This window comes from Balaenoptera borealis (genome assembly GCF_965194805.1).
Source record: "Balaenoptera borealis genome assembly, chromosome: 20".
NCBI lineage: Eukaryota > Metazoa > Chordata > Mammalia > Artiodactyla > Balaenopteridae > Balaenoptera > Balaenoptera borealis.
The window spans coordinates 4,534,945-4,561,011 of NC_138879.1; the positions used below are offsets into that span (position 1 = coordinate 4,534,945).

General features: G+C 41.0%; 1 long non-coding RNA gene across 1 annotated transcript in view; it reads right to left on the minus strand.

Moving 5' to 3' along the window:
• The window catches only part of LOC309619193, a 306,317-nt gene that overhangs the window by 274,840 nt on the left and 5,410 nt on the right, over positions 1-26,067 (minus strand). The gene's annotated exons all lie outside the window — the stretch shown is intronic.

The window sequence follows — 26,067 nt, forward strand, 5'->3', positions numbered from 1 at the left end:
TCAAGAATGGTGAAACACTGTTGGATTTGGTGATTAGGCGGCCACTAATAACCATCTGAATGTGTAGTTTTCACATAGGGGAGGTGTTGGCAACTAGAGGTAAAGCTATTTTGCAAGAGTACCAGGTACAGCCTTCTCTATTATAAAGTTTGACACTGGTAAAGAGGTGAGAGACAGGGCACTAGCTAAAAGGGATACGGAAGTAAAAAGTAAAGAAAAAAATCAAGACTAAGCAAACATTCAGCATGTGTGCAGCTAGAGAAGTCCATGGAAAGAAAAAGCTTAAACAATTAAGACAGTCTGAATGTGAAGAGAACAAGGCACCACAGGATTAGTAAAGGTATGGAAGTTGATCAAAAGGACAAATGAAGGAACATGTTTTAGCAAGGAAAGAGGACTATTTCTTGTATGATAGGGGCAGAAGAAGAGAAGATGGACAAAGATACAGAAAATGTTGAGAATAAAAGGGTTGAGGAAGAGCACATCAAATTGGCCATAGACCTTTTGCCTTTCATTAACACTGAATACTAATCCATAGGCTACAATTAAAGAGACATGGATTAGAGAGCAGCTTAAAGATACGAAGAAGGTCTACACGGTCACAGAATAAGTAGTCAACTAGAGATGAATAATGAACAATTGTGAACTACCTGAAATTGCATGGAATTAATCTCCCTTGGATCAAATCAACATGATTTCATTACATTGCCCCCACTTGGAAAATCACAGAAGGAAGAGGAGACAGTGCACTCTGGAGGCTGCTTGGAGATGTGGGACATGGGATTGATAAGTCAAAAACAGGGAAATTTGTGAAGAAAGTTCTGATGCATTCTGAAGAGTTAGCTTTTTCATGACACAATGGGCCTCATGAGTCCAACTGATGAAGGAGGTATGTGGAGCTAAAATGAAGGAGACATTCAGGGAAAACTTCAAGAGACTGGAAAGCATAATGGGAGCAGCAGAGACAGCCAGTGCCCACCAAATACCCCCCAGGCTCAGTGCATCTCTCAGCCTTCACCACAGCTTTTTGGAGGCCAGGTGATAAGCTCAACTCAATGGGCTTTGAGCTGAGAGGAGGTGCATCTCTTACAGGGTGAGGCAGCGAAAAAGTTGCTGTGTCTCCTCCATCCCATTCTACCACTACTGAGATGACCTTAGAAGCCATGTATGGAGTGAGAAGACAATGTCACAAGGTGAACGGAGCCTGGATGCCAGATGGAGGCCCTGCTGACCCACATTAGGTTTGTGCGAATGAGAAATGAGCTTCTGCTGTGTTAAGCCACTGAGATTTCATTATTCTAAGCATAAATAGATGGTCTAGCATGAGTGATGGGGTGGAAAATACAAATGGAAAGGAGGTCATGCTCTGAGAGGGGATTTTCATATTCTGAGATCTTTTAAGTGGGGCAGTTCTGACAATGATGGGATCTAAGATGTAGCCGCACTTGGGAATGGTTCATGGAGAGAGCACTGGGCCTGAAGAAATAAAGTAACAGTGAGCCCAGAATGCTATAAAGGCACCAAGGATGATTTTAGTGGTTATGATTAAGAGAAAGACTGACCTGTTCTGAAGTTACAAAGGAAGGTAAGATAACGTCCTCAAGGGTGGAAGAATGCTGTGTCAATAGTGGCAGAATCTTCAAAAAAAGAAAGGTAGGACAGTTGTCTGGAAGTTGCCATGGAGCCTGAATGCACCAATTCCTAGTCTTGCCCAGTGGTTCAAGGTGGGAGTGAAAGGGACAGTAATGAAAGAAAGGAATAGAAGTATTAGTAGCCTTAATTTTGGAAGCTTTTTAGCATTCTGACACACTCCAGAGATCTGTGCCCCAACTCTCCACAGATCACAACCTACCTGGGTCATAGGTGACTCAGGAAGATGAAGTGAGTAACTTCCAATGTCCAGGAAAGACCTGCACAGCTCTGAAAATTCCCTGGACTAACTGGATCCCCACAAGTGGCCCATCTTTGCTTTTCTAGACATAACTACCTGGGATCCTAAGCTGTATTTTAGTTGCTATTTCTAGAGAAGCCCTTTCCACTTGTCTTGTTGCAGCCCTAATTGCCAAAGCCACCCAGCCACATTTTGCTTTTGTTTTTGTTTTTTTGGCTGTGCACAGGCTTTCTCTAGTTGCGGCGAGCGGGGGCTACTCGTTGTTGCGGTGCGTGGGCTTCTCGTTGCTGTGGCTTCTCTTGTTATGGAGCACAGGCTCTAGGTGCACGGGCTTCAGTAGTTGTGGCATGCAGGCTCAGTAGTTGTGGCTTGCAGGCCCTAGAGCGCAGGCTCAGTAGTTGTGACGCACGGGCTTAGTTGCTCCGCGGCATGCGGGATCTTCCCGGACCAGGGCTCGAACCCATGTCCCCTGCATTAGCAGGTGGATTCTTAACCACTGCACCACCAGGAAAGTCCCCCAGCCACGTTTTGTGAGTGTTTTAATATTCTGTGATGAGAACAAGTTAGCATTGCTCAAAAAAAAAAGAAAAGAAAAAGATACACTCGCAAATAGCACACACAGTAATATATTCCTACATTTTCCCCCCAATCAGAAACCTATTCCTACGTTGGGAAGGTCCCACTGACCTTAATGCAATTTGGTTAGTGAATAAACAAAGAAGAAAACAAGCAAAGCTAAATGTTTAAAACAGGAATTCTTAACCTGAGGTCTGTGAACCGTTTAAACTTGACTCAGTGGCTCAGGACTCTGTGAACGGGTGCTCCTCCCACCCCACCTTTCTTTCTATCAGGAGAATTCCTATAGCGTTCATCGAGAGTTAAAGGGGTCTGAGACCTAAAACAGTTAAAAATAACCTGTCTAAAAAAAGAGCATAGGTGATGATCACTTAAAAGTTGTCAAATAAAGATATCTATGATGAAGTCATTGATTAATTTTCCTATCTCCCAAAGTTAAAATAATTAATTTGAGAGATGTCTAAGATGTAGTTAATGATCAATCTTCTTATTTCACAAAGTAAACATAATTAACTCATCGGTAATGGAGAAAGAAGCCCCAGAGAGTCTCTTTGGGCTGAGATTTCTCCCTGCATGTACAACCCACTGCCTGACCTCACTCTTCCATGATACCCTCCTTTTACGCCTAGGTAGCTGTTTTCTTGTTCTGGAATATCCTTCCCCATCCTGGCAACCTCTCTAGTTACTCCTCTGACTGAGAGAATTTTGGTGGCATACAGAATAAATGCTGTAAACCCTGACAAAAATGCTACAGACTACAAAAATGGGGAGGCAGCAAGAACAGTGGGAGAAAGTGTAAGAGTGTTAAACTCCTTGTATTACCTAGCACTACCTCAACTGATTAAGTTCAAAAAATTTTTAAAGATGTACAGATTTTAAGTCTGAAATATTTTCATTTTTTTCTTAATCTTAGAGCAACGGTTCACAGCCTTGGCTGCCCACTGGAATCACCTGAGAGCTTTAAGAAACACTAACTGCTTGCATCTCACCCCCTGAGATTCTGATTTAATTGTTCTTAAAAAAAAAAGTCTTTAGATTTTTGGGGGGTACATGTATTTCGATTTTTAAAGGCTTCTCAAATTATCCCAGTGTACAGTCAAAGTTGAAAACTTCTGTCTTAGAGAAATATTCTAAGAACTCATCTCATCAGTGTTTATGAAATATTTATCTGTAGCTTAGAAATTCATTCAGCTTTAGTTCAGTTTTTCTTCTACTAAAGTCAAGGAAAATTAAAGGTAATCCACGAAGATGTCTCCTATATAGTAACATTTCTTCTTTCCTTGTATCTATACATTATCTGTCCATCTCTTTGTATATAAGTGGAGAGAACAGTCAGGAACACATGTGAAATGGTTAATTTGGGGAAAATCAGTTTTTGCTTGTTTTGACTTCTCTTTTTGTTTGGAATTTGTGTAATGAACATGTCACATCTTTAAAACAATAAAATAATTTTAAAATACATTTTTGAGGGACTTCCCTGGTGGCACAGTGGTTGAGAATCCGCCTGCCAATGCAGGGGACACGGGTTCAAGCCCTGGGCCAGGAAGATCCCACATGCTGCAGAGCAACTAAGCCCCTGTGCCACAACTATTGAGTCTGTGCTCTAGAGCCTGTGAGCCACAACTACTGAGCCCACGCGCCACAACTACTGAAACCCGCGCGCCTATTGCCCGTGCTCCGCAACAAGAGAAATCACAGCAATGAGAAGCCTGTGCACCGCAGCAAAGAGTAGTCCCCGCCCGCCACAACTAGAGAAAGCCCATGCGCAGCAACAAAGACCCAATGCAGCCAAAATTAATTAATTAATTTTAAAAAATACATTTTTGAAAATAAAGCTTAAGAACATGAAAGGAAGTTAGGCAAATAATGTCAAAGTAAAATTGGATTTTCCGTGCATATTTCTAGTTCGTAGAACAGCTGATTTAATTCTTGAAAGTGTAAATGGAAATCTCAGCCTGTCAGGACTTACTTTATGGCTATTGGCAAGTCTGTCTGTTAACCTTTCACTGGAGGATGAGGGTGACAGGATAAACGTTAAGCTTACCCTGTCAGAGAAGGAATAATGTTGTTTTTCACATGTATGGACAGGATATCCAGGAGTACTAATTAAAACAACAATAAAAAATAGGGTTTTGTAATGACTAGAAGACTATCCAGGGAAGATGTGCCATATGATGAGAGAAAGAATGAAGGCTGTCATTGTCCAGTTAATGGTCAAGTGTGTTTCTGAAATAACTGATTCATCTCTACTTCCCCTTCCCCAAGTATAAAGTTGGTGTACCCTTTTAGAAAGAAAAATACATCCATTTCACGGTACTGACCTGATAAATTAAAGTCAAATATACTTACATATACACACATATATTTACATATCCATGTATATGTACATATCAATGGATATCTATTTATATTATGTCCAAGCAAATATATGGAGTTATGAATACAAAGAATGACCAGAGATTTATCTATGAGAGATACTGATCCAAAGAGGCCACAGTGGAGAGATTATTTCACAGGCTAAAAATCAGGGGTTTTAACCTCAGTACTATTGGCATTTTAAGCCAAATAACCCTTTGTTATGGAGACTGTCCTGTACATTGTAAACTGTGGAGCAGCACCCCTGCCCTGGATCCACTAGATGCCGGCAGCAATACCCCCTTAACACATACACACAGTTGTGACCACCAAAAAATGTCACTGACACCCTCAAATGTCTCCGGGGGGACAAAACTGTCCTCTATTGGGAACCTCTAGGCTAAATTATAATACGGAAAATCTTAAAGGATAAAGAGTGGCTACTAGGGAGTTAGAAAGAATGAGAAAAATTAAGAGAGACTTCCCAGAATCAAAGTACAGCTTGTGAGAAATTTAAGAAATTTCATTTAACTTTTTATTTTTTATCTTTCATGTTTTGTTTCTTATGATAAACTATCAACACCCTGTGGGTAAGTATCATTCTATTTTCAAATATTTTTCACAGGGTTAATCATATTGTATATATATATATATATGTGTGTATGTATGTATGTATGTATGCTAAATAGACACGAAAATTAGTCAATGGTCACATCCAGTACATTTTCTGAGGAACCATGTCATATAGACTTCCAGAGAATGAGACTCTCAAGATTTTACTCTCTCCCTATCCCCTCTGAGAAGAGAATTTACTATGACTTAGATTCCACAGGATTAGCTGAGCCCAAACGTTTAGCTATCTAGCCACTACTGTATAAATGGTCACACAAACTGATGTAATTCTCTCTTGGGGCACTGGGGCTCTCCTCTTTCTTGTGCACAGATGACCTAGAAGTACTGCCTGTATCTCTCATCTCTCCACCTGAGACTGGCTCATCCAGCCTACCTTCTGTCTCATCACATAATCTGCAGTGAACAGATTCAAGTTTGAGCTTAGGAAGATGGAAAATATCCCTTAGATCACATTCTACAATCCAGTTTAGCAGAGTATTGTGAGCTGGAGTTCAGATGTGAGCTGGGCCAACAGTGAAGTAGTACTTTTCCAGTTACTAGTGTCCTTCATGTGTATACCTGTATTAGAAAATGCACGGTGAATGGTGGCTGTGGTTTAGGATGGATTCCGGCATACCTATGACCCTTGCCAAAACGCCATGCTAACACCACTGTAAGAACACCACAGCTTCCATTTAACCCTTAACCCTTGGCAAGGAGGAGTAACCATTTCTTGGACAATAGGTTGAAATTATATTGACATATTTATTTAAAAAACAAATATGTCACTTAAAAAGTATCATCTGTTGACTGTGGCAACAGGTATGTAAACCTTGAATACATTATATTATTTCACCGAAAAGATCACACAATCAATTTTCACCGGAAGGAAGAGGCCAAGAGGCTCAACTGGGCATTGTATCAGGCATCGCTCTTTGTGTGATGAGTTCTTAGGGCCAGAGCACTCCTCCTGAAGTCAGAGTTAACCCAGACAGACTTTGACGATCCAAATAAAGCAAGTCAGATTCAAATCTAAACCTGCAGGTAGCCTTTTTCAATGACAACGTGGGCAATGACGGGGCCAGGCGCCTCCACACAGACACTCGCCCTTACTCACGCCGGCAGGAAGAGGAAGACTAAGCAAGCCTGTGGGCAGTGAGGGTGCCGCCCCCCCCCCCACCTGCCTGCGGGCCGCAGAGAGACACAAAGTCGAGGGCTGACGGGGGAGTCTGGCTTTTCTCTCCAGTTCCCTCTCCACCTTTACTCCCACTTTTTCTGTTTTCCCTTGCTTCCTTTCCACAAAGACTGAGGTCAAGTTCTAGTTTATCGAGACTTCCTCACCTTCATTCTCTCAATTCCTTATTGCATGAAGGTTCTGACCACAGACACTACCCCATGTCAAAGTGAAACTACAGAGATGCATAAGCGCAAAACCCTGGAAAACCAATTCAGTTGAAACTTGCAATCACTTCTTTGCCAGACTTCAAAGGTGGTTTCTATTAGTTTATTACATTTTCTTTATTCATAATCCATTGCTATCAGTTTCAGGTGTGATTTTGTTTTGCTTCTTCCTTTCGATCCTTTGACAGCCAACCTGATGGGGAAAATGCAACTCTGACAGATCATACAATGTTCTAATTAAAACAACAGAATTCACCTTTCAGAAGTAACTTAATGCTTCCTTCTTGCCTAAACAAATTAAAGGGAATACAATGCTTTTAACTGCCTACACTGGCTTTTTTAAAACCTCTTATTAATTAAAACATGTAAATAGTGATATAATCAAGGCCGAGAAATCCAACCTTGCCAAGAAGGTGTATTTGTGCTACTTGACTATAGGGAATTTAAAGTAAGGACTCTCTCCAAACCCAAGGTTCAGGTTCTAAGAACAGAAGCAGAAAGAATGGGAAAAGTGAGGCCAAATGGACAACTGGATGCCTGAACACGGAAAGCTGAAAATTTGCAAACTCACTTCTTGGGTCATCTTTCTTTCCACACAAGAGCCATCGTCTGCCCCCATTAAGGTTTGCATGATTTCCCAATTTCAGTCAAGTTAAATGTAAGTTGACATCATGTTTATGAGGGGAGGGAGAAAGACCAAAGCAAAAACAAAAACAAGAAAGTATGTTATAGTGGAATCACCTAGGCTTTTCCCTAACTCTTGGAAATAAAGCGTTTTTCTGGAAAGACTCTGGATGAATAACTCATGCCGTCATCAACAGAAAAATTTGTCTTTAAGAAAGAGGGTTCTGTAAGAAAGAAAAATACCGTGGTCCAGCAAATGATGTACAGGTCTACAGGGTAATTACAGCACCCGGTGTTAATAGCTAATCATATGGAAAAGGGATACTTTCTGATTTCTTTGGAATTCAAGGTAGCTTTGTGGGTTTTATTTTCCTCCCTTTGTGTATCTTTTCTTTTTCTGGAACTTTTATGTGGACTTGGCCCAGACTTTAGCAGACATCTGAAAGAAGACTACTGCAAATGTAAGTCAGCAACTGGAGGAGAGTAAAGGGTTAATGGTTAACACATACCATCGCTTTAAAGTGGAAGGAAAGGATCAGAGACCTCTGAATCAGAAGCAGCATTTCAGTGGTTGTTTTGTAGAGAGATAAATAACCATAGAGTATACATGTTTTGTTTTGTTTTTTCACATGTTTAACAGCTGAGTCTCCTTTTAATATGCTGGATCTATGCCTCTAGCGTTAAAGCATTCATTTCCCTCAACACCATTCACATACTGTGTACCTGAATATATCAATGTCATAAGGCATATATACAAAACACCCAGGATTCCGTACCTCACATTGGTGACATGATCTGAAATGATACAGGGACCACAGGCTGCTGTGTTAAATATGAAATTGCCTTGAGGAATGGCCATCAACCTCTATGAGTGAGCGAGGTAAATGGAACCCTGTGTATTTGTTTCCCAGTTTCTTATTTTACCTTTACGGTTCTTTTGTGACAAACATGCAAATAAGAGCATGACGTAATAATTTGTCTGAAGAAAATTACAAGGAAAGACAGACTTGACAAAGTTGGCTTAATAATGCACATGATTCTGCAAAAAAAGGGAGAACTCTGACATGGTCAGTCTGCTGTTACTCCCCTTTGCCCTAACAAAAATCCTCATACCCTCAGAGATACATGACACCTCAAGGTAACAGTACTCATCTTGGCATTTTAGTATGATGATTGCTAATGAAAAAGAATCATTTCTGGACACTGAGGCTGATTATGTAGAACAGAAGTACGCAATGGCCAAAGACCCTTAGCAAAATCCTTGACCTGGACTTCTTTCTGAAGTTCCGATGAGGACAGCTGATTTGCTGCAAGGGACCGGCTTTACCCAATTGTCAGAGCTGGCTAAGCAGTCTCTATACATCTGCTGTCTCTGGGTCTGGTGCTGGAGCTTGAAGTTGGGCAGGCAGCTGGGACAGGACAATGGGTATAAACTGGGGGAGGTCCAGGTCAGGTGCGAACTCACAAAAGCATGACCAGGAGCCTCACCAGGATGGACCGCGACCCATGTGAGTTCTTGCTGTCCGTGCCCGTGGCGCTGAGGTTATCCTGCGGAAGTCAGGGCCCTGGACTGGAGAGCGAGACACATAAGCCTGTCTGGGAGCTAGGGAAGCTGAAGGAGGATCCAAGAAAAGGCAGAGAAGTTTCAAGTGCCCCTGCTGCTTCACACCAATGAGAGAAGTCAGCAGATCAGCAAAAACATATGTGAATACAAAATGGCTGCTGCTCCCTTTCCACCCTCCAAATCTTCCCAGAATCTTCCTTGTGGTCCAACCTAACCAGAGATATACAAGGAAGTATGGTTGCCAGATAAATCCAGGACACTCAGTTAAGTTCAAATTTCAGATAAACAATACACAAATTTTTAGTATGTCTCAAATATTGCATGGGACAAACTTATACAAAAAGTTATTGTTTATGTAAAATTCAAATTTAACTGAGTTCCCTGACCTTTTATTTGCTTAATCTGGCCACCCTAAAAGAAAGGGAATTATAGGAAATATAGTTCAGCCTACCCAAGCTGATACGTAACAAACCTATCATATGATGAATGAGGAGATTGGTAAACTGAAATTATATTGGCCACAGGTGTTTTCAACTCTGGACCATTTCTCTGCCACGGGTACGAGGTGTCCTTAGGAACACCAGCATGGTGCCCCTGGCCTGACAGATATAGTCAGGAAACTTCATGAGACAGGGGCCTCAGTCCATGCCATCCCAGGAATTAAGACATATTCAGAGGTTGTGCCTTTTACTTTCCTTACTAATTGCTGTCTCCTCATTTTCTGCAAAAAAAGCAAGAGCCACACAAAGACAACTTGAGAAATGGGGACTGCTAAATAGAAAACATAGACAAAGAAGCCAAACAGTGAGATAGGATAGGGAAAGAGGCTGTTTAAGGAGATAAGCCAGAGAAGTCATGAATCCCTGTCATAAACAAATTAAAGAACATTAAAAACATATATGCCCTTTAAAGAGCTAAAATGATCAGAGTGCATTTATTTTTTCAGCATTATTTAGCCAGGTTGGAAAACAAAACCCTGAAATTAATGCCAAGATAACAGAGATGGGAGTAGAACTTTTCCCTCTAATAATTATCTTACTATCTGTCCATCTTAGGTCAACAAACATGTTATGATTGGCAGGTTAAAATGTTTAGGTTAGTCTGAGCTCACATAAACCATTTTCAGTTTTCTAGGACAGGAGAACGCTATAAGACAAACATATGATCTTCTCTCCAACGTCCTACTTCCAACCCTTCTTCCCGCCTGCCCTCCCCATCTTTGATCTTTCAGACGAGTATGTCCACAAAGCATTTCGGCTGCTACCCAGGTTCTCGCCAAGCTGGTGGGCACAAGTCTTGGTGAGACCTAACAAATTACTGCATTCTTCTCAGTAAAGGGACAGGAAGTGCTCAGGGAAATCTAATAGGCTTGAGTACCTATGACAGAAGAAAAAATAAGTGAATTTGAGTAATGATCACTATTACCCCCTTGAACTCTCCTACAGATACTGGGTCTCCCAGACGTCTCGACCCTTTGTTGTGGAGGACCAGGAGATAGTTGAGAGAAGCCCAGACCCGCTGGGTAAGTCACAGCGGGAAGAGAAAGGAACCACTCACAACAAAGAACAGATTCCATCTGGAAGGTCAGACGGAGGCAGAGGGAAAAAAGAAAAAAGAGCTTTAGGGAGAATATTTTGGGGGAATGTGAGAGGGAATTTATTTGGTGGGCAGAGAGTATGTATATGAGGTAAGAGTGGAACATTTTAGGAAATTCTGGAGTGTGTATTAAGTGGAGTAAAAAATATAGCAATTTTTGATACCATTAAAGATAAAAATGTCAGTTTTGGACTGGTGTTTATCTGAACGTGGCACAGTGTGGAAACAGAACAGGAGGCACCCAGCTCTGTGTGGATTACACATATTTAATGGTCCGCTTCAAATGATGGCTTAGCTGTGCCCCCCTGGCCCTCCATGGCACCCTTTTGAAAGATTAAAAAAAAATTCATTACATGGATGATTATAAGTAGACTGCCTGAAGACTCTAGTATCAAATAATTTAAAATCTCAAGTTCATACATATAATAGAAAATATGCTGGTACAGCAACTAGAAAACTCAGGTCCTAGAGTTTACCACCACTGGAAAATGTGAAGTAGCATCTATTTATTCATTAAAGAAAGAGATGTCATGTGCCCTCTATTTGTATGACCCTCTTCTATGTAAAGTGATTACAGCAGTGAACAAAAGAGACAAAAGCCCCTGGTTTGTGGAGCTAAATTTTTAGTGAGGAGAGATATGCCATCAGTAAACAAATAAGTGTAACGTACAGACTGTCATTTGAGGCTAAGTGATGTAAAAAATATAGTAAGTCAACAAAGGGGTTTAGGAACTGACAAGGGTAGGTATAGTGTTCATAATTTAAATAGGACAGTCAAGGAAGACATCACTAATTTGAAGAAGTTGAGGGTATGAGCCATATGACTATCTGGAGGGAAAATATTCCTGGCACTAAGTACAAAGGCCCTGAGGCAGGAGCTTGACAGGCATTCCTGAGGACCCTACAATTAACAGAATATTTTATAATGTTCTCAGTTTCATTTATTCATGTATTCCCAAATGGGATAAGAGTGTCAACTTCCTAGAACTCCTGTATAATAATTAGAGATAGTGTAGGAAAAGTGCTTGGATTTTTAGTAACCAACACATAGGAGTAAGTAAATAATATTCTCCTTGCCATAGTGCTGATTTGCCAAGAGATGTGTGCTGCCTTCAAAAGTCAGATCACAGGAGAACAGGCTATAGAGTAGTCTAGCCTAAGGGCAAAAAGCCACTGTAACGATGGATGCAAATTCAAACCCTAACTCCATTATTTACAAGATGCATAAACTTGTATAAATTACTCAACTTCTCTAAGTCTCTGCTTCATAATCTGTAAAATGGGCATAATAATACACATCCTTCAGTGTGGTTGTGAGGGTTAAATAAATCACTTAAGAATAAAGAAAAACAGTAATAACAGCTAACATGTGTAACAGGCTCACCATGTGCCGGGCACAGTGCAAGCTGTTTCCCTGCATCATTTCATTCCATTCTCATAAGACTAGGAAGTAATATTAAACTGATTTTACAGATGAAGAGACTAAGGTCTAGATAAAATGCCCATGGCTCCATAAATAGTAAACCATGGAGTCAGGATTTGAATCCAGCAGTCTAAAGACAGAGTCTGGGTTGCTGACTACCATACTCCAAACCCCCTCATGCTGTGCTGGGCACATAATGAAAGCTCGATAGATGGCAGCAGATGTTACTGCTTTTGATGTTTTTGTTGTTGTTGTTATTATTCCATTTAGAAGATGTTACTCCTTCAGAAGGAGACAAATGCTAAATTTAAAATAACACTGCTAATCATAAAAATAATCACTATGTTGTACACCTGAAACTAATGTAATATTGTAAGTCAACTATACTTCAATTTTTAAAAATTAATAAAAGTAAATAAAATAACACTGCGAGCAGAGTTACAAACAAGTATACCCATCACTAGAGATAAACAAACAAAAAAAAAGGTCTGCCAACCAGACCCCCAGTTTGCAATAGTTAAAGGAACAAATCACAGATGTGAGTCATGGGATAAAAATACAGGAAGACACACAGCTTTACCCGAGTCCCAGATATTCTAAAATTGGGAACACCAAGTCTTCGAAAAATGCATTATTGAGTTTTCTTTCAACATGGCTTAAGTCTTGTTTTCTCAGCAACCCAACAGACATGTACGCAGACACCAGGTCTTCCTCCCTGGAATGTGGAATAAAAGTAACCCAGACAGGCCGCTGTATTTCCCCTAATCCCGAGGATTCCTCCCCACTCCAGACCCTCCCCATACCCCCCCCCACACACACACAGATACATCGTGTGTTTGTTGCTTCTCTTTCTTTTCATTGCTCAAGTAAGTCTGTACAGATGGTTTTCTGAATTGACTTCACTTTAAATAACTCACACTGTAACACTGGTCCTTCTCCTGCCAACCCTAACTAGAACTGCTTCTGTACACCTCCTTAGTAACTTTTATCCCAAGTGCATCTTCCTCTCTCTCTCCCTCTCTCGTGCTCTCTCTCTCTCTCTCTCTCGCACCCACACACACACTCACTTATACAAGTTTATTCTGGTAAACTCCTACGCCTTCAGGAGATCAAGAACCCATATTTTGACTTTTATACTTAAGTATCATCTCAGTACTTTAAAAATCCTTAGTTTCCCCAAAAGGAAGAGAATAAAACTCTTCCCGTGGGCATAGTTTACTTTGCGACAATGGCCTATCATGTATAATTAAATCTAGTGCCACAAAATGAGTTTCCTAATCAGAGAAACTTAGGTGGGCAGTAGCATTAGAGAGAAAGTTTTTGCAATTGGACAAAACAAAGCATTATAGGTGGGGGCTTACAGCTCTTGGGAGTTTTCTGCTGCATGGCAAGACCCGCAGAACTGTTCAGCCCACTCTGTAACAGATCCCCGGTCTCACTGGGTCACTGAACCAATAAAGATTCAATCCGTCTCAGCTGGTACTTGCTAGCATATTATTAGCACACATCTACACACACGCACACTCTCAATCCCAGGCAGAGGTATCACTGAAGATACCCAACCTCCAATCAGGAGTCCAGCTCAGGATGACCTCCCATCTCTAACGCCATTTTCATTTCCCCTCCTTTCAGTCAAATAAACCTATCCTTGTTAAAAAAAAAAAAAAAAAAAAAAAAATTTCTTCTTATAGCCAGAAAGCAAGTCTTGTTTTCAACTTAGCTTCAAATACCTCTATGTCCTCATGTTCTTAACCAAGAGGAGAACAAGAGAAGATGAAAGATCCCCTAGTGCAAACCCAAAGCACTTTAGGATTCAACGGACCTCAGAGAAAACGGCCTAAACTCTTAGGTTAGACGTCAGGTTCAATGCACTCTTCTACGCAGCTGCCTAAAAGCACTGAACTCTGTTAGTCCTGAGCACTGGACTCTCTCCTGCTGCCTCTTTCACATACAGGCACTCATTTTTCTTTTATTTTAGTTTCCCTCCTTACACTCATCTTGCAAACTAAGCATTCCTAGTCCCTCCTCCCAACCGACCTTCGCAAGTTTTTGTGGGCTAGTTAATAAAGAGTTAACCAGTTATCAAAGCAAATGTAATGAGGGCTCCTCAGTGTAGGACCTTGATTCAAATAAGATTTTCTTTCTCCGAGGTAGAGTTTCTGCCAAATTTTCCTTTTCCCCTCATTTCCCTCCTACTTCAGGAAGGTGAGAAATGGAAAGAAAAGTAGTAGCAGAGCATTTAACAGTGTCAGAAGTCAAGACACATTACCCCTCAATTGTCCCGGGGCTTTCTAAATGGAGTTGGTGCTGCCCGGAATGTTTTCTCTCACCCAGTCCCCTTTCGTCTTCTTGCTGAGTGTGTGGAGCAAGGCAGTGAGCTGTGGTTTTCTTAGGCAGGCCAAGGCAAGCGGGCTGGATGCCACTTGGAGTGCTGAAAGGCCCCTGGGTCACTTCAAGGTATGCAATGAATCAGGAACTTACTGAAGTATTGATTCACATTCGGGACATATTAAAATGTACAAGCAATCTCTGTTGTGATTTCCATTGCCAATTTTTTAAAACGCCTGTGTCTGTATCTTGTGTGTGGCCAGGATACTCAGGTGAATGTTAACCTATGACCTATAATTTCAATAAAGTCATATGTTTAGATGCAATCCTGTTTCTAAGTTCCTCTCTCATTTAGGAGACTATTCTTCCCCCAAACATCTGCTTACTTGTTTTTCTCCCTCTTACGTTTGTTTTCCCGCTATGTACTACTGCACTGTGCGCGTGTGTTGTGGGGAGCATTAGAGGGAGCGCAGTCGAACACACAGGGCACAGGCATGGAGCCAGAGACTCAGCTCAATGGTTAAGTTTTTGTGTCAACTTGACTGGGCCATGAGGTATCCAGATACTTGGTCAAACAGTATTCTGGGTGTGTCTGTGAGGGTGTTTTTGCATGAGATTAACTTATAAACTGGTAGAGTGTGTAGAGCTGATTACCCTGCTAATGGAGGCGGCCCTCATCCAGGCAGCTGAGGGCCTGAACAGAACAAATGCCTGACCCTTCCATGAGTAAGGGGAAAGTTCTCCTGCCTGACCACTTGAGCAGGGACGTCATTTCATCTCTGCCTTCGGACTCAACTAAAATATCAGCTCTTCTTTCATCTCCAGCTTGCAAGCATTCAGACTGAAACTATACCATTGGCCCTCCTGAGTCTCCAGCTTGCCAACTGCAGATCCTGGGACCTGGCAGACTCTGAAATCACATGAGCCAATTCCAATTTACATATGTATGGGTGTGTATATATATGTGTGTGTGTGTGTGTGTGTATAAAATATACACACACACACATATATAAATATATAAAAGTGGTTCCTGCCTCTCTGGAGAACCCTAGCTAATGCGTTCAGGTTCTAGTCAAGGATCTTCAAGATCCTGGGTGATTCATGAAACCCAAGCTCTCTCAGGCTCCTTTTCTCCTTCTGTAACTTGGGACAAAACATGATCAAATGCCTCCCATGCTAATGAGGTGATAAAAAGATAAGTTGCAAGGAGATCCTAGAAAGATACACCATAGACACATCCATGCACCAAGAAAAGCAGTCTTATGGCTTCATCTAGCAGAACCTACCAATCTTTCAGCTCTGACTGGAAACAGAAGACTTGCATTATCATTACCAAGGCAGAGGTGTGTGTTGGCTTTAGCCATTGAAATCTTTCTGATTCCTCTTGAAAACTGGTTCCTTTTGGTGGGAAGGATGGGAGGGTCACTCATAAACATATTCTGACAATAAGTAAAGCACTTAGCATGAAATAACTGAATGCGAGACTGTCTCTATTCAGAGAAAAATGGACCTAAGATATTTTTTGGAGTGCAGACTCTTTAATGTTGCACTCCAACCCTTAATAATTATAAAAAGGGGCACAATTTTCCATTATAGGAAAAGTCTCCATTTTCCTAGTTCAAGATTTTGGTGGACATAAAATAAGGTCAACACTTTGAAGAAATACCATTTTACATTAGATTGGACTTACACAGCTACAAATGCATTCCACTTCCTGCCCTAACAAAATACCTGGTGCAGTTAATAGTTTCCCATTTAATAACTATTTCCATGAGAGAGTGAGTGACTGAAAAGCAACACCGCATGGCTGTGGCGTGTGCAGACTTTGAATCAGAGAGACCCAGGTAGAGCCCTGCCTGTACAAATTGTTAAGTAGACGACACTGAGAAAACTGCTGAACCTCTTCACGACTCAGCCTTACTATCTACAAAACTGGGATGACCATAGCGGTGAGCCTTAAGGAAGTCAACGCCTTGCATGCAACGCACTTAGCAATACGCTTGGCACACAGTGAGTCTTCAAGACATTGAGCGCTAATTATCAGGGTGATGGCCCACAAAGTAATCAGAAGTACCAGAGGTGACTGTTCCTGACTCTATCCACATTCCTACCGAAGGAGAAGAGTAACTTCCTTCTCAAATTAGTGCTCTTTCTTTTCCAAGCAAAGGAATGACACGCAGGACAAACCGACCATCAGGAAGAACACATTCTCCTTGCAGTTTTCCTTGGAGGTTCTCAGAGAAGACTGTTGGGGAAACTGAGTCATGGGCAACCTCAAAAATGAGTGTGGAACACTGAAGAGGACATAGGCTTGTTTTTCTTATATCGATTATTGAAATAAATGAGTATTCATGATTCAAGTGAATTACCTGGCAGGAAGAATAATATTTCATAAGCCAAGGAGAACAGAGAAGGGAAGGAAAGAGAAAGAAAGAGGGAAAAGCTAGAATCTGCATCTCTAGACAGAAATATTAGCATTTCACTTGTTTGTTTTCAGCTAAACATTACTAGTCAACAGAAAAGCAGAAGTTTCCATTCTGAGAATATGCTTTATTTTCTGATTGTTCTTTGCTAATCAGTGTTTTACAGCCATGTCCCAAATAGGATCCAGAAGATCATTCTAAAAAGCTACATTTTATTACGTCCCTCATCCACTCAAAATCCTCCGATGGCTTCACATCCAACTCCAAGTAAACCCCGCCATCTTGGGCTTCCTCACTGTGCCTCCGTCCAGCCTTTGCAATGGCTGTTCCCTCTGCCAAATGCTCTTCCTCCAGAAGATCATATGACTCTCTCCTTTACCTCCCCTTCCTGGTCTCTGCTCAAATCATCCTTTATCAGAAACATCTTCCCTAGCCTAACCCCGCCATCAGCCTCTATCCTATTATGCAGTGTCATATTTCACCCAGTGCTTACTGCCACCTCTACATACATACTCTTTATTTGGTTCCCTACGTCCTTACTTGCTGCCCCTCCTCCCCCCACCACTAGAATATCAGCTCTGTGAGAGCAAGGACAGCACACAGTTTACTGCTTTTTTGTATAAAGTCTCAACAAACGACTGGTTCATAATTAGTACTCAAACATATTGTTGAATATATAAATGAATGGGACAAAGGAAAAAAAAGGAATGAGGGCAGTACATAGGGTAGGAAGGGAGGTAGGAGGGACTTTCACTACTTGAGGGTCAGCGATTTAAAAGGATTTCACCCAGACTCAGGCTCAGGCTTCCTCTTATGCATAGATATGGCCTCTCCAACAGATAAATGAGCTTCACTTTGAAAACCCTGAAAGCTACAGCAACAGAAAGCCGATGGTTCCACAAGGTCTCAAATGCATCATCTCCATGATGCAACATGGGGAAAGCAGAGCAATCACAAGCGGATCATTGATGCTACACAGAAGATCACTGCTGCAGCTATTTCACTCCAATCCTGAAAGTCTTGCCCATTGCTTGTCAGCTTCACTAGTGTTTCTCAACCTCACCGATAGCTACCAGTCATCTAACACCAACTGTTCTCATCTCTTTACCAAGCACTTCACACATTATAATCTCAGTTAATCTTTGGGATAACTCTGAGAAGTAAGTTTTATAACCCTATTTTTACAGGTGACAGAATACACTTAGGTTAAATGACTTGCCTGATTTCACGCAACTAGTACCTAACAGAGCCAGTTGGGAAAAGAGGTTGTCAGACTCCAAATGTCAAAACCTCCAAAGCCACTTCTCTGTCCTGCCTTCCAATCCCCTAGGTACCTTGCTTGATGCTGTCTTTCAAAGATTGAGTCCTATAATGATGAAACAAAAACTACTTCACTTGAGACAGCCATTACGTACTGACATGAATGCTGTCATTAACTTTGTGCTTTGCAATAATGTTAACTATGATGACAAAAAATATAGAGTGGTATTACTTTTTTGTTTGTTTTTTTGAATTTTATTTATTTTTTTATACAGCAGGTTCTTATTAGTTACCTATTTTATACATAGCAGTGTATACATGTCAATCCTGATCTCCCAATTCATCCCACCACCACCACCACCACCTCCCCCCCTCCCTGCTTTTCCCTCCTTGGTGTCCATACATTTGTTTAGAGAGTGGTATTATAAGGAATACTTTTTCTTGCTATTTTTTAAGACACAATTAAAACTACAATTCATCAGCAGTTTGTCATAATCCTATCAAGCACTCAGTTGGCTGCCACAATACCTATAAAATACAAGCATAATAAAGTAAAAGCAAACATGTTATTATCCTATTGACAATGGGACCTGTAAGAGATGGTGGAGCCTGTGTATAGGGTGGGAGACACAGGGGTTGAGGGAGAGGGAATTCTCTGTCATTTTTATGAAAGCTTTTCCTGCTGCATAGAGGAAATCAGTGTTTCAGTGGATCATAAAATATCAGTGAAAAGCTACTATTTAGACCTCATAGCATTCCTGTTCAGTTAAAGACTCTAATCATTTATTGTGAACATGGTAAAATATACCATCTTAAAATAAAAAATAATCACAATGAATTTAAGGAAAACAGGCAGAATGGATAATAAAATAGGCAGAAGGGAAAGGAAAGGAGAGGAATGATAATGAATATACATTCTGTCTTGTCTCCTCCTTTGCTTTGATTTGGAGGTGGAAGGTTGCTATAAGCTAGGAGTCCAGTACTTATCATAATATCATGAAATACTGTTCCAGAGAGAAGCTTAGATTTCCTTTTCCTAGAAATAATGAGGAGGTGGAAGGGATGAATGAGTAGAACGGGAGGCAGATTTTGCATTTCCTTATAGATTTAAACAACCTTTCTACCATATTCTATGGTAGACACAGTGCTAAGTGATTGCATATACATTATTTCATTCAGTTTTCATGACAACACTATGAAAAAGATATTATAATAACCATTTACTGCTGAAGAAACTGAGGCTAAGAGGAATTAAATGATTTACCTCAAGGTCACACTGCTGTTTTAAGTGGCAGAACGCTTGGGCTGGGCCCATGGCTTTCCCAGCTACTTCCTGCTGCCTCAAATGGATACAGCATATGTTACTTCTTAGACAGCGTGTCCATGAGCCTTAGACATTTGCAAACAACCTGCAAGGTTATGAAAGCCCCAAAGCTTACAAGAGCAAAATGTATAGGCAGCTTTTCTACACTAAGCATCCTTTAAAGAAACAAGCACCCAACCCAACAACCTGAAAAGTCCATCAGCCACTCTGAGGGTCTTCTCAGCTTTTAGGCCAGATCAGACTCCTCTAATCCGTCACTTCCTCTCCGTTCTCTAGAGAGTTCCAAATTGGATTAATACCTTATCTGATCTGTAAGTGCTTTTCTGTCTTTTTTAGCAAACTTATCTGGTTTTTCCCAGCTTAAAAGCTGCCAATCTCTTGGTGAAGTCAAAACAGTCATTTTCTAGTTCTGTTACCAGCTCCACTGGGTTAACTCAGATTAGGAAAAATTATCACCTTGTTTTTAAAGAACTCTGATTTCACAGGGGCCATTGTTATGCTAGTTTCAGGATCTCTGTCCTCTGAGGTCATGGAATCCAGTAGCTGCATGGAAGCAATGGATTAGAAGAGAAAACCGAGATCTCCCTCTTCTTCCTCCTCATTAATATCTCTGAAGATCTGTGAGCCTTTGCCAAAAGTGTGAGTGAGCCTTCACATGGGTTTTCAAGTCAGGTTCGATGTTTGCTTAAATTGTATGGCAATCTTATCAGTTTGACTTCATACACCCATTGGAGTTCAGCTTGATTTTAGGTTTCTGAAGCTGACTTGGTAATTGCTAATAGATGTCAAATATTACAAAGGTTCAGATGTGGAGCCAAACATATTTGGGCTGCAAGTTTTTGGAAAGCTGGAACTGACTCTCTGGAGAGATTTCCAGTAGGGATGGGTTAGTGCTTTTTTGCCAAGTTTAGAACCCATTCCAAATCTAAGAGGGTTAGAACTCAGGCTTGGCTGGAATCTTCTGGAAGTCAAGGGGGAGTTGTTCTGTTTTATTTTCCCCTAATTTAGCAAAAGTCTTCTTAGCTTTCAGAATTATGTCCCAAGGGAACTGTGTATAGATATTCAGTGGCTCTGAGAAAACCTCCTTTAAATTACTAAATGTGATTTTTAATGTTTATGTTTTTGAGCCTACATAGCCAAAAGCATCTGTATTTCCTATTTTTCATTGTCTTAGTGTGATTGACAGAATTCTATTCATTGGAGAAAACTCACCTCTAAACATCCCTTAGGAAACAATTTCCTCTCCTCCCCTAAGGTTAGCAGTAAATCGCTCCTCCCGGACAAATGGTTTGTGCCCAAATTTAATACATCCAAGAAAGCAAAAGTTGTTTCTTGGCTCCAGGTGAACTTTACAAATATAATTTTCTCTGGCCTCCCTCTCCTCCTGTTTATGGAGAAGATGTCATAACCAGGGCTGAACCTATTAATGGAATGAGTGGTAGAAAGCAGGGAGTGACCCATATGGACTGGAGAGGACATACATAGACAATAGAGGGAGCCTATAATCAGGAGACCCAGATTAAAGTTCCCAGTTTTGACACTCACTCACTGTGATCTATCATTTGCAACTTATTTAATCACTGACCTTGCCTGTAAAAGAGGAAGAATAATATCTGCTTTATTTACCTTGAGGGAAGATGATATATATGAAAGTACTACTTAACATAAACACACAAATACACAAAATTCTAGGAACTGTAAAAAGGGCTTATTCTAAATTTTGTAATCTGCATCCATTTTAGAGGATATGAAATAGGATCTGCTTAGATAATTCAATGTCATTATGGTTCTTCAACATGATGCAATTTTTGAGGAATAAAATAACTCATGACTGTGGAAAGCTTAATAAAATCTCCTTCCCAAGTCTAACTCTCTGAGTTTCCCCCATTAAAAAGATCTCCTTTAAAACAAAGAGTGAGTCTGGAAAAGACCAATGATGATGACTGTCCCAGACCGGCAATGAGCAAGGCCTTACTCTTCTTATTTGGGACCAATTAATATTCATGTAGTCCCAACCCTGAAGGGATTTAGCCCCAGCATTTCATAAAACTGAAGCAATCCATCATCCAAAAGGGCAAAGAGGCAAAATCTCTGAGCGCTTTTCCTCAAACTCCATCAGAGAATGTAAGCTCACATTACTTCCCCTCCCCAATCCTTTCCTTCTTTATGAAGTGAGACTATTGTGGATAACTGTGGTCTCATAATGCATCTTTGGCTGGCCAAGGCAATACCATGGCTTCAGAAATTCTCTTTAGTAGAAGTTGGCCAGTGTTCTATTGTTTGCATCTGGGATGTGGCCAGTAGGGTTCGGACATCTGCCCATTGTGTTAGCTCCTTGGGCGCCAGTGGGCTGAGGCTCATTATTCCGCTGGGAATTATGCCTGTATTCCTTGAAAAAGTGAGTGACTCACCAACAGCCCTCTATCACATCTGACATTTGGAAGACAAAAATCCCTTTTGAGTTCCAAGTTTATCGTGAATGAGTTTCTTATTCTAACCAAGCTGATCCATAAAAGTATTGCCCGACCAAGAGCATGCTTGGTCATCTCAGTGGAGTTGCACTTCAGTAGGATATTTGGGAATCCCATTTCTAGACATCCTAAGACTGCGCCAATCCAAATGGTCAGCCCCCTCTGGCTGCAGAACCAGAAGACAAAAAGAGAGAACAGGCACTAAAAGAGGCAGTGGGTTAATGCTGGCATCGTACAAGAAGTTGACAAATTGCTCAGTCCTCTCAATAGTTTTGCTATTTTCTGTCCCTTCCTTTTAATCCTATTGCAACTGCTTTCTAGCTCTTTGAGAATCTCAGTAAACATTTCTGTTCTAGTCCCCTGCTTCTGTCATTAACTAATCAAAGTATATTAAAACAGCTAGTTAACCTAGGGTTCAGCTCCTTTGCCTGAAATATGAGGAATATATTAGCATTTACCTTACAGGATGGTGAAGACTGAGGTGCTTAGTACAAGAGCATGGTACATAATAAGTGCTCAGTAAATGTTAGAGAAAAAAATGATGATGATGATGTGCATAAACAGCTTAGCTCTGGATTTAGCATGCAATAATGACTTGAGAAGTCATGAGAATTATTGTTAAAATCATTACATTATTATTTGCTCTAAGTAAAGAATGAACAGGGTCCACTTGGCTTCTTTGTTAAGGTCTATTTATAGATGATACCCTATGAGGGTCAACACATGGCTTTAGCCAGACCTGAAACTGAGGCTTGATCTTAAAATACCGTCATCTCCACTGTTCCATGACCTTGCTCCCCAGTAACCACTGACCAACTTTTTAGTTCTTTAAGGGCTTCCAACCTGGCCTCCATGGCTAACAATAGCCAATAACTTCCAGGAAAACAAAGAGCAGGATATTGGGGTCTTTTGGCCTCTGCATCAAGGAACAGCTGGATCCAATTCAGAACTTTAACTGAAGAAAGAAAGAAAAATGGACACCCTTCCACTGGTCATGTGTCAGCCATTACTGTGTCTCTACCACCTGCAGGAATAGATTCAAATGGAACATTTTTATTAAGGAAAATCTTCCAGCAGATTATAAGCAATGCCCCAGTGAGAAACCAATCCTATCGGGAACTGGTTGACAATACTCTCCTAGGATGTTGCAACAAGGCATGGCCTTTGGAATCAGAGAATTCTAGGTTCAAAGCTTGACTCTGCCCCTTACTTTGGGCAGCTTTGTTTATCGTTTCTGTGTTTCAGGTTCCTCATTTTACACAAAGGAGAGATTATAATAATGACATACTGCTCTGAGATTTAAACGAGATGCTGTTACCTGGAGAGCACTGCACAGCCTGCAGTACTTAGTAAGTGTTCAGTATATGTCAACATACCCTTTCTCCCTCTCAGCGCTTCCCTGTGTGTAGAGTGAGTACAGTGGTGCCAAATATACAGCAGATGTTGAGCCAATGGAACTTCCCTAAAAGGCAGTGAGGAATCCTGGGTGCTATGCTTGCTGGAGTGGTATCCTTGTGCCGACTGCCAGTGGATAGCTGAAAGCCAGTAAGACAGCATCAGGTCTGAGCTTCGTGAAGTCCATCGTTCCTCCAGTTCAGCCTGCAAATTACTGTCCTGGCGTCTTATTACTTCAAGTCCTCCCTCCTCTTCTGCAGGTCAAGCGCTCGCTTGCCTGCCCTCCAGTGTCTAGAGCAGCCCCTCCCCACCCCCCTAGGGGGTCTGCAGTGCAGCCCAGATGCTCTCAAAGATCAGGGAGGCTGTCAGGTCTAGTCTGAAAAATAGTCCTGTCCTTTGTCCCAGGCCATTATTTCTTCTCTTACAAATTTGGAGGAGGTGATGTTCCATTCTTCATTTATAGTATTTCACTGAGGGTATTTGTAGATCGTCAGCCTATACATCAAGTCTCCTGCTTGATTACACCATATAAATTCAGTTCTATTTATAAGCTGACGCAACTACTACTAGAATAGGAATTAAATATATTTCTAGTTTTGGAGTCAAACATAGCTCATTTTTCTAACTTAGTATTTCTTCAGATGAAACATTATCCTCAATCTAAAAAATCAGAATTTTAGTGCTGCAGGAACTGCCTCGTTTGAGAGGTAAGAAAGGTGAAGAATTTGCGTTGAGTGATACTTTCTTGATAATGGCAGGATCAGGGCTTGCACACAGGTGGCCAGGTTCTCAGGTCAGGTGTCTCTTCACCATCCCATGATACCTGACCTGGTAGGACACCCACGTTTAACCTCCTCCACATTATCTGTAAGTCCCTTGGCACACGTGCTCCTGCTGAGATGTCCTGCTTTCCCCGCCCTCTGATCAGTGTTCTGTCCATGGACCACTTCCCATCCTCCCAACATGTTCAGGGGACTTTTTCCCACTCCTTGGAGTGGCCTGCCTCACCTGTCTACCTGGGGAATCAACTCACCCTCTAATATCTAATTCAAAGTTTATCTTTTCTTCTGTAACTCTCCAAAACTCCCTCAGAGAAATCAACCACTCCTTTACCAGTGTTCTAATAGAACTCTGTATGTCTCATTTATAGAACATAGTGCACTGAATTATAGCTATTTGTTTATCTTTGTCTCCCACTAGACTGTGAATTCTGCAAGGTTAGGAATTATACCTTATTCATGCTTGTATCCAAAGCTCTCTAGTGAGTTTCTGACACACACTAAGCCTTAATAACTGTCATTTTTTGTTTTTGTTTTTATGTTGTTTTGTTTGCAGATGATAACTTTCATGTTAGTTGCACTAGAGGAATAGGAATACACCTACACGGAGTGAACCTATTTGATTCTGATCAACATCTAAGTATGTCTGAACTTCTATGGATATCTTGGATTTCCAGGAGCTAGAAGTACTAAAAATAATAATAATAATTGGAAAACTTTGCCTGAAGGGTTCAGTGACTTTGTGCAAAAAGAGAAAGTTCATGAAATCAGAGCACCAAACAGAATATCTGGAGAGTCCCCTTTATTCTATAAGGTACCAATTTGTTAATCTTAAAAATTCCAAAATGTTCCTCCTTTGACTAAATAAATAAATACCTCACTGATGATGACATAAACTCCAACACCTTAATATAAAGAAGATTAGAGGGCTTCCCTGGTGGCGCAGTGGTTAAGAATCCGCCTGCCAATGCAGGGGACACGGGTTCAAGCCCTGGTCCGGGAAGATCCCACATGCCGCAGAGCAACTAAGCCCGTGCGCCACAACTACTGAGCCTGCGTTCTAGAGCCCGCGAGCCACAACTCCTGAAGCCCGCACGCCTAGAGCCCGTGCTCCGCAGCAAGAGAAGCCCCCACAATGAGAAGCCCACGCACCGCAACTAAGAGTAGCCCCTGCTCGCCACAACTAGAGAAAGTCCGTGCACAGCAACGAAGACCCAACGCAGCCAAAGATAAATAAATTAATTAATTTTTTAAAAAAAGATTAGAATTAAAAATTGTAGCAAAATGAAAACTTACTGTTTTGGAAAGAAGAAGAATAACTCTAATACACAAACCTCCAGGGACTTAAAATTGGGCCTTTCATTTCCAAAATGGTGATTAAGTCTCTAATATAATTAAAATATCTCAATAGGTCTTAAAGTAGAATACTTTAAAAACTAATATGAACTCTAACCTATGATCCCATCTTTGAAAGATATCATGGAATTTCTCAACTCTGTCATTTACTCTTTAACACTTTCTATCTCATTCAGTTCTTCAGCAGAAGTGGATGGGCACGCACACACTTAGCAAGTAGCTGAGAAGCTGTGAAACACTAACGCTGGATAACCAAAACTGCCCTCTAAGTACTACTTCTATCAGAAACTTCTTACTTAGGGGACACTGTGGGGAGTCCTCTGCCCCCTGCCATGACCTTCACCATATTCCCCTTAGACTAAAAGGGCTATGAGTTCAGTTGTCTTCAGTTTCCAACTCAGCTTACCCTGGGATAATATCAGATTGGTATTTTGAGCCTTGTTTGGTTATTCTTGGCACCAGACAATCATAGTTTCTACCAGTCAGGTTGTGATGTGCTATAATGGGAAAGCATGATATATTGAGAAAGCTGAAAACCCAAAAATGTTCTAATGCATGGAATACACAAAACTATGTCAAGTGATGAAGAAGGAGGCTTCAGGTATGTATTTTTTCTTAAGATCAGAGCATGGATACTATTCAACACAAACTAGAAGATAAAGCAAAACGGAATCCCTAGATGTTAAAAG